This window comes from Musca autumnalis, unplaced genomic scaffold (genome assembly GCF_047663935.1).
Source record: "Musca autumnalis isolate F117 unplaced genomic scaffold, ASM4766393v1 scaffold_2, whole genome shotgun sequence".
In the NCBI taxonomy this organism is placed as follows: Eukaryota; Metazoa; Arthropoda; class Insecta; order Diptera; family Muscidae; genus Musca; species Musca autumnalis.
In genome coordinates, this window is record NW_027411755.1 from 88,759,397 (window position 1) to 88,768,409 (window position 9,013).

Here is a 9,013-nt window from a genome sequence, read left to right on the forward strand (position 1 = left end):
ATTTGTGCAAAAAAATCCAACTCTACTCAAAAAGTACCAAAAGTTGCAACTGTTTTTGCAACAGAGTAAGTCGTGTTTTACACGTTTACGATTTGTCGCATGAGGTTTTATGGAGTTAATAAATCTAAAGTTATTAGAAAATCATAAAATTATTTATTTTTTTTACCTTAGACACTTTTTTAACAAAAAGTACGCTTGATACCATGATACAAAAATGTATCCCTGTGTGTAAAATATACCAATATGATCAAAGAGGGGACGATATCTCATACGAGAAATTGTAAAAGTGTAAAACACGACTTTATTAGTTATTTTGTATGTATACGTAAACATCCATCAGCTGACTGTTTATATCCTCGAAAAGCTAAGTGTAACCAGCAAAGATTAATCCACTGGATCTATTAAACCCAGTGGGTTAACCTTCAATAGTGTAACCGGGGTATAAGCCCACCTGATTGTTATGTTTGTTGTCATGGTACAATTATAGTAAGTTTACATTCACGAAATCCACTCGATTTCAACTGTCAATTCCATTGATTAAACGTCAAACGAAATCCAATGGATTTCAGATGAGTTTTCATCACGGTACAATTACTTAGGTAGATGCCTCAGCCCAGCTGATCGAATCTAAAACGTCAAAAAACTAGGAATTCGCCATGAATAATCAAAACAAAAACCATATGATTCGGAAAGTAAGAGATAGCATGTGTTCGCTTTATAGACAAACACATGCGACAAAAAGACATAACAAGAGACCATTTGGCGAAAATTTTGACATTTTACATTACAAAAAAGTTGCTTTGTTGTAGCAATTCGCCGATGTATCTACCTAAGTAATTGTGCGATGGTTTGTTGACAAAAACATTATTGTGATTTAAAATACAAAGAAACTCAAATCACTATAATATAAAATCTATTATGTTTGTTGTCAAAAGTTGTTAATAGCTCATTTAGACTAGCCATAAATCCTCGACTGGATTTCATAAATCCAGTACAAATCTCATTGCATTTAGATATACATTTTGGAGGATTTAAATGACAGTCAGCTGATTTTTGTTCATAGCACAATTACCAAGGTAGATGCATCAGCCCATCTGATCGAATTTGAAACATCAAAAGAATTCTTTGTAAATTGAATTCGTCTCAAAAAAAAAAAAAATACGTCAAATTAGAAATTTATTGTTTAATACTGAAAATGTTAGCACATAATGCTACTAATGCTAACTAGAGAACAAATAAAGAATTATTGTATCGCAGTTTACCCATCTAAAATAAATAAACGAATTATTTTTCCGTTAGGCATCGTAAATATTAGTCTTGGTTGATTAAAATCAACTTTGTACATCAAAACAAGTTTAATTTTTCCGCCTTGGTTACAAATTTTTTACATTTGAAATTATTTTTAGTGTAGCAATTCACCGAAGCATCTACCTTGTTTCTTGTGCCAGCTTGCAACTTTTTGTATTTTCTAGTAACATGTTGCAAAAAACAGAGTTGTATACGAGATTTAAAACAAATCCACTCAATACGAGGATTTATTTTTGTATGGGAAATCTGGTAGATTTTGGCTGGATTTGGAAAATAATACCTGATAATGTGCTAAAACCGGCTAATGAAGTCATATCTAAATGGGCTATAAGTCCCAATTTACATTAGGCGAGTTTACTTGCGGAATTGTCAGTTTGATGGAGAGAGAGGTGAGGTATATGGTAACTCTTTGCCTCTCAACACCCTCTCTCACCCCCAAACTGACAATTGGCGCAAGTAAACTCGCCTAATGTAAATTGGGACTAACAGAACTTTGAATGACCGACCTACTATAGTCCGTGTTTAGACACACAAATTTCTCGGGAAAGTAAATTCAGTTTTTAGGCAAGAAATTTGTGTGTCTAAACACAGACATAGGCCTTGCGTACTATAAGGGCGAAACCTATAGCTCTGCGTGTTGCGTGTGCGTTCAAAAATACAAAAACAAAATACATGTATTTCAAATTGAAAACAACAACAAATACATGTATTTTGTTTTTGTATTTTTGAACGCACACGCAACACGCAGAGCTATAGGTTTCGCCCTAATATAAGCACAATATGCTACAACAACAAGCACCCAATAGCTTCCATATACTGTATTTTTGACATTTTTTCAGCTTCGGTTTTAGGAGACATATGCGGGGTTTACATTCGGCATCGTTTCGTGATTTTAAAGGCGTTTTGTGATTTCGCGCGGAATCAAGCGAAATTTATCATGATTTCGAATACAAAAATGAAATCTTCTCATTTCCTGATTTCAGCGAAATCAACATCGAAATCACAGTGCTCATGATATACAACCCTGTTTTTGCCTAGAAAAGTGCCAAAAGTTGCAACACTTTTTACGTAGCATAATAAACAAGGTGGATAATAAATTGCTGAGACAAAAAATTGTAATATAAAAATTTGTAAACAAGGTGAAATAATTAAATTCGTTTTTGTATACAATATTTTTGTGTTCTCGTATCTTTTAAAGGTGTAGGTAGCATAATAGCCCGTTTAGACTAGTCATTTTAAATCGACACAATTTCTAAATCCAACTTTCAAAACCTAGTTGTTTAGACTAGTCTAAAATGATATAAGATGCCAGTCAGCTGATCTTTGTTTACGTATACATACTCGAATTTGCAAAAAGAATTGCTTGCAAATTGAAAATGGAATGGAATACTATACAAAATAATCTGACAAATTGCTATTAAATATGTTGTTTACGATTTATATTAAATTAAAGCTACATCCATTTTATTTTTATTTAATATTTTTTTTCTAATTTTCCGCTCCTGTTTGTTTTTGTGTGTTTGTGTTTACCGTTTTTTAAAAAATGTAAATAATAGGGTTATGACTTTTTTACAACCTTATATCCCTGTGTCATATTTTGATGAGCTTTTGCATAAGATTAGATAAAATCTTAATTAACGGGTGTTTTTTTAAGCTAGATAGAACTTTAAATTGTAAAAAGTAACACAAAAAATTAAATTTTGATGAAACTTTTTTTTATTTGTTTCAGTATACTCTGACAAATCATAATGAGTAGACTCACGCTTGAACAACGCTACGAAATTATCCAAATTTACTTTAAAAATCAGTCGTCGATTCGCTTATAGACGACTTCGTCATTTGTATGGCGTACATAATCGTCCATCTGAACAAGCGCATTTTTGGCTTAACGGGTTTGTTAATAAGCAAAATTGCCGCATATGGAGTGAGACCAATCCACAAGAGACCCTACAGACTCCATTACATCCAGAAAAATGAACCGTATGGTGCGGTTTTCACGCTGGTGGCATCATCGGACCTTATTTCTTCAAAAATGAGGCCGGAGCTCGCGTTACGGTCAATGGAGATCGTTATCAATGATTTTTTGTTTGAAAATATGGATGACATTGATCCGGAGGAGATGTGGTTTCAACAGGATGGCGCTACGTGCCATACGGCGAACGCAACCATCGACTTATTGAAATCAAAATTTGGCGATAAGTTGATTTCGAGAAGTGAACCTGTCAATTGGCCTCCAAGGTCGTGCGATTTGACACCTCTCGATTATTTCCTGTGGGGCTACGTGAAGTCACTGATGTATGCTGATAAACCAGCAACAATTGATTCCTTGGAGGCCAGCATTGTTCGTGTTATTCGTGACATACGGCCAGCAGTGCTCGAAAAAGTGGCCAAAAATTGGACGTCCAGAATGCATTTCGTCAAGAACGGCCGCAGTGCCTATATGCCCGAAATCATTTTCAAATGTTAATTTCATGTATTGATCTTTCGAATAAAAAAAATTTTGATTACAATTTAATTTTTTGTGTTAATTTTACAATTTCAAGTTCTATCGGGCTTAAAAAAACACCCTGTACAAAGTGATTCGATAGAAAAAAGCTCATGCACAAAAAGCTTTTAAAGTTTTTATAGATGAGCTTTTTGGAAATATTTTGGAGTCACTTTAAGCACATAAATAACTCAAAACAATCGTTAAAGCCACACGACATATCCAGAATAACATAGCTTTTTTCTCATACATTTTGTCGTCATTTTATTACATACATATAATTTTATATCATATATTATTCCATGTATCACATAAATTGAATGTGGTTTGTGCGGGACCTTTTTCAATATTTAAATGGAATGAACGTAGTTATTTTTGGCATTAATAGGCAAAAGTTCATTCACTCTCGCTACAGGAAATCATTTTTGAGAAAAAAAGGTCAAAAATTCATAACCCTAGTAAATAAACGACACATGAACATAGTTGCCAATATTGGTACATACCGCAATAGTTGCATTTTTAGGAGCAAAAAGCAGTGTTGTATATTAAAATATTTCGATTTAATGCTAAGTTTACATTTACGAAATCCACTCGATTTCAACTGTCAATTCCATAGCTCAAACGTCAAATGAAATCTCATCTGGATTTCATTTGACGTTTAACCTATGGATTTGACAGTTGAAATCGAGTGGATTTCGTAAATGTAAACCAAGCATAACATTTGATTTAAAACAAATCCAAGTTTTGAGTTGATTTAATTTTGTATGGTAAATCAGGGTGGATTTGGCTGAATTAAGCACTGAAATCGAGATAATGCCCTTAATCATCGTATAAGGGTATAGTCTAAACGGGCTATAAGAGCAAATTGTCAAAAATTGCTTTCCTATACAAATTTGTTCAAAACGGAGTGCACTTTTCATAACTACGTGTGGACTGCATCGAAAGATCCCAGCAAAAAAATTGGAAGCTGTGCAATTTTTCATAACTCTGTAGGATGACATCGAAAGATGTTGTGAAATCAGAACTCCAATTGCACAACTTCCTTATATAGATAATTTTACTATCATTTTCGAAATAAAGCAGTAAAGTTCTATATTGTCGTATATTTTTAACGACTAATTCAATTTACAACCATGGTAGAATCATTACAAGGTAGGGCATAGCAAACAGCTGATTACAATTTTTTTTATTGGTTTGCTTATTCTTTCAAATCAGTATACACAAATTGTGTATGTATAGCTTCGTTCCCGTACTTTTTAATAGTAAAACTCGTAAAAGAGAAAACTGCAAAAAATTTGTTTTTACATACAAGTTTTTTGAAATAGTTCGGGAACGGAAAAATGGAAAATACGTCAAAAAAACTGGAACTAATGTCAAAGTCGGCGTATCAGCCAATCAGACGCCGGCAACCATGTTACTATTTTTTTACTCGCCCAAATTTGTCGTGTAAAAAGTTTTTAAAGAGAGCGTCATTCAGCGCCATTTTTGTTTAAAGAGAAATGAACATTTTACAACTTTTTTGTGTACGGGAACGCTTTTTCGAGTAAAATGTGTAAAAGTCGTAAAAATTGTAAAAACTTTTTAGTTCTGGAACACAGCTTATATGTATAGTTTTGAAAAATATGACAAAATATTTTATACATATTAAAATTCAGTCGATATGAAAATTGTAATTAAAACATTTATTATTTATATATATTTCAACATTGTGATGAAACAAACTTTTGAACATATACAGAAGCTACAATTGTAAAGAAAACGTAGCCTGCCATTCATTTTTCGCGGTTTTAGTTAATGTTCCAAAATATCAAATAAACAGTACAACCTGTTGCATATTCAGTTACGGTAATTCTGACAGAATAAGCAAATACACCCAGGCCTTGTTTTTCACAATTTGTTCGAACCTGACCTACCTTCCAAATTATTGTACCATGTTTACAACAACTTGTATTGAAAATCCATGTTCGGTCAGCTGTGCATATGCATCTACCTTGATTATTGTTCTGCTATATAAATTTGGTCTAGTAAAAACTAGCAGCATGTTTATTGGCATCTGAATACGCTGATATGTTGATTTTAACAATTTTCCGTCATTTTCCCTTTCCCGTATTATTTAACAGTTCGCTTTTTTTAAACATTACCATTAAAAAAATTCGGGCGCACAATGAAAAATAGCGTTGTTACCATGGTAGAATAAAGTAAAGGTAGGCCACAGCTAACAGCTGATTACAATTTTTTTCTTTTTATGGCCTAATCTGTCAAAAGCAGGGTTGACATTTTGTACTGTTTTTGACATTATGCAATCATAAAGGTAGATGCATCGCTGAATTGTTCCAACAAAAAACTTCTGCTGTAACACTATTGGTCTGTTCCAGAACTGCAAGAATCTACTTATTTTTACTATTTTTTCCGATAACATAAAGGAAAAAATTCTATCATAGTAAAAAATAGTAGCTTCTTGCAGGTTCTGGAACAGAGCATATATCTTAAAATTGAAAACAAGGACAAAAAATGACTATTCGCTTGGCAAAATAAAATTGTTGATTTTTTTAGCAAAACTTACGAATGAACATTGGATGCCAGCAATCACGATGTCAGATTACCCAAACTTGTCAAGTAGAAAATAAGTGAATGATATTTTTCACTGTCAAAAGTTTGGGAAGAACTTTTGCTATTTTTGGAACACTTTTCCAACAAGAATATTCTGGATCCTAGCTAAAGAAATGTTTTTACACTATATGGCAATTTTAACATATAAAACGTGAAGCTCTAATGGCCCCGGCACATACGGTACGTTGTGCGTTGCGTCACGCGTTAAAAACAACAACCACATGAAAAAAATGTAAGTGATGCCAAGTTTGTTCTTGAAGTTTTCTTGTGGTTGTTGTAACGCGACGCACAACGTACCGTATGTGCCGGGGCCATAAGTTCCATATGTTTTTGTAATACGGGATAGCTATGCAGGTACATCTACCATTATTATTGTACCATGCCATTTGACGTTTTAAGCCATGGCTGCAGGGTGCCATTTCTCAGTGATTTTCATACCTGGCCTGTACCATGGTTGTTACAAAGTAATTTGATATTTTTTCACATTGTTTATAAATTTTGACACTAGAATTTTTTGTTGCAGCAATTGACCATCTACCTTGTTTATTGTGATACGTGAAAAGTGTTGCAACTTTTGGTAGTTTTTTAGGCAAAACCAGGGTTGTATACCAAAGGTACTGTGATTTCGATGTTGATTTCGCTGAAATCACGAAATGAGATGATAAATTTTGCTTGATTCCGAGCGAAATCTCGAAACGCCTTCGAAATCTCAAAACGACGCCGAATGTAAACCAAGAATTATTCCACCGTGGTACAGACCATGGCACAATAATAAGGTACAGCGCCAAAAACAGCTGATTTTCAGACCAGGGGCTCAATTCTGTTTCTATGAAAAAGTGAAATGAAAACTTTTATAAAGGAAAAAACTGTCAAATGAAAAAATTATAAAGGAAATATTTTTCATTTCAAATAGAACAGGAATCCGACCCCAGTTGTCAAAATGTATTATTGTGAATAAAATCTCATACAAAATGTAAAGAAGCAATTCACATTAATGCATTATTGTGATCAAATTTGACGTTTGGTATGGTAAATGGCACAATTATTATGTGTGTTCGTTTACTTACAATTTGTACGAATTGTTACTGGATGTTGTTCGTTTACTCTACAGTACAATGCAAAAGACCTTAGTCAATTACAAGAAGTTGCTGGACTTGTACAAATTTGTACAAATTATTGTGTAAACGAACCTATTGTTATTAATGTAATGCTTGGTTTACATTTACGAAATCCACTCGATTTCAACTGTCAAATCCATATGTTAAACGTCAAATGAAATCCAATGGATTTCAGATGAGATTTCATTTGACGTTTGAGCTATGGAATTGACAGTTGAAATCGAGTGGATTTCGTAAATGTAAACTTAGCATAACACCTTCTTATTCCACCATGGTACAGACCTTCTGATAGAAGAATAAAAGAGCAAGGGTATCATAGATTGATTTTTTTCCTTATCATAAAACTATTCATTGAAAATTTAATTTTAGGTGCATATGGATATGAGGGGACTTCTCTCATATCCATGAGTGCACCCCGATTCATATTTAGCTCAATGATATGGGACTTACTGTTTATCGCCGAGTCCGAACAACGTGTCTTAAGACACCACTTGTGGAGAAGTTTTTTAAAGCTGAAATACCCAGGAAATGTCGCCAATATTACTAAGGGGTATTTTGCCACCGTTGAAAAATGTTTGATGTTGCCTGGCCGGGGAATCGAACCCCCGACCTTGTGCGTGCAAGGCGGGCGTGCATACCATTGCACCACGGTTGCACTTAACCGGATTTAATAAACCCACTGGGTTTCAAATGTCAATTCAATAGCGCAAACGTAAAATAAATTCTCATAAAGAAGGTTAACCCGGCAAAGAGCTCTACTGCAAACGCCGTTGTATATCTAGGTGAAAACAATTTATAGAACTATCGATTGTTTTTAGAATATTGTAAAATATTTTAAAATTAAATATAATTAAAATATTTTAAAAACAGTCGAATTCAATGATTTTTAAAATTGTTTTTAGAACATTGGTATGGAAGAAATTATTCAACTTTTGTTGAAACAATCATTTCACCATACCCATGGTTCAATTATTAGAAGGTTGGGCAGGTTGACAAAATTTCTATAAAACAACTCTGAAGCTGGTTGCTTATAACTTCAAATATTATACATAATAACAAATGCAACAAGTTTTGTTTATGTTAAACCTTGTCGGTTTGTACTTTTTTTATATTTTCTGAAATAATATTTGTATTACTCCCATCAGACATTTGGGCCTGCAGTGCCGCCAGAAATGGCTGCAAAGGATGTCGCTCTGGTCTCTTTGAAAACAAGACAATCGGTAATGATAACTTCACTTTCACTACCAAATGCAAGGATCCCAAGGTTTGTACCATTATGTTGAGAGGTGCTATTATCGATGAAACTGAACGTAATTTACAGCATGCTTTGCATGCTGCACGTAACTTGATAATTGAACTACGTTTGGTTCCTGGTGGTGGTGCCAAATGGCTTAGTAACAACTTTTGTCTAGCAGCTGCTGTCGCCGAAGCTTTGAACACATAGTTCCCCGTACCTTGACACAAAACTGCGGTGCCAATACCATTCGTACAT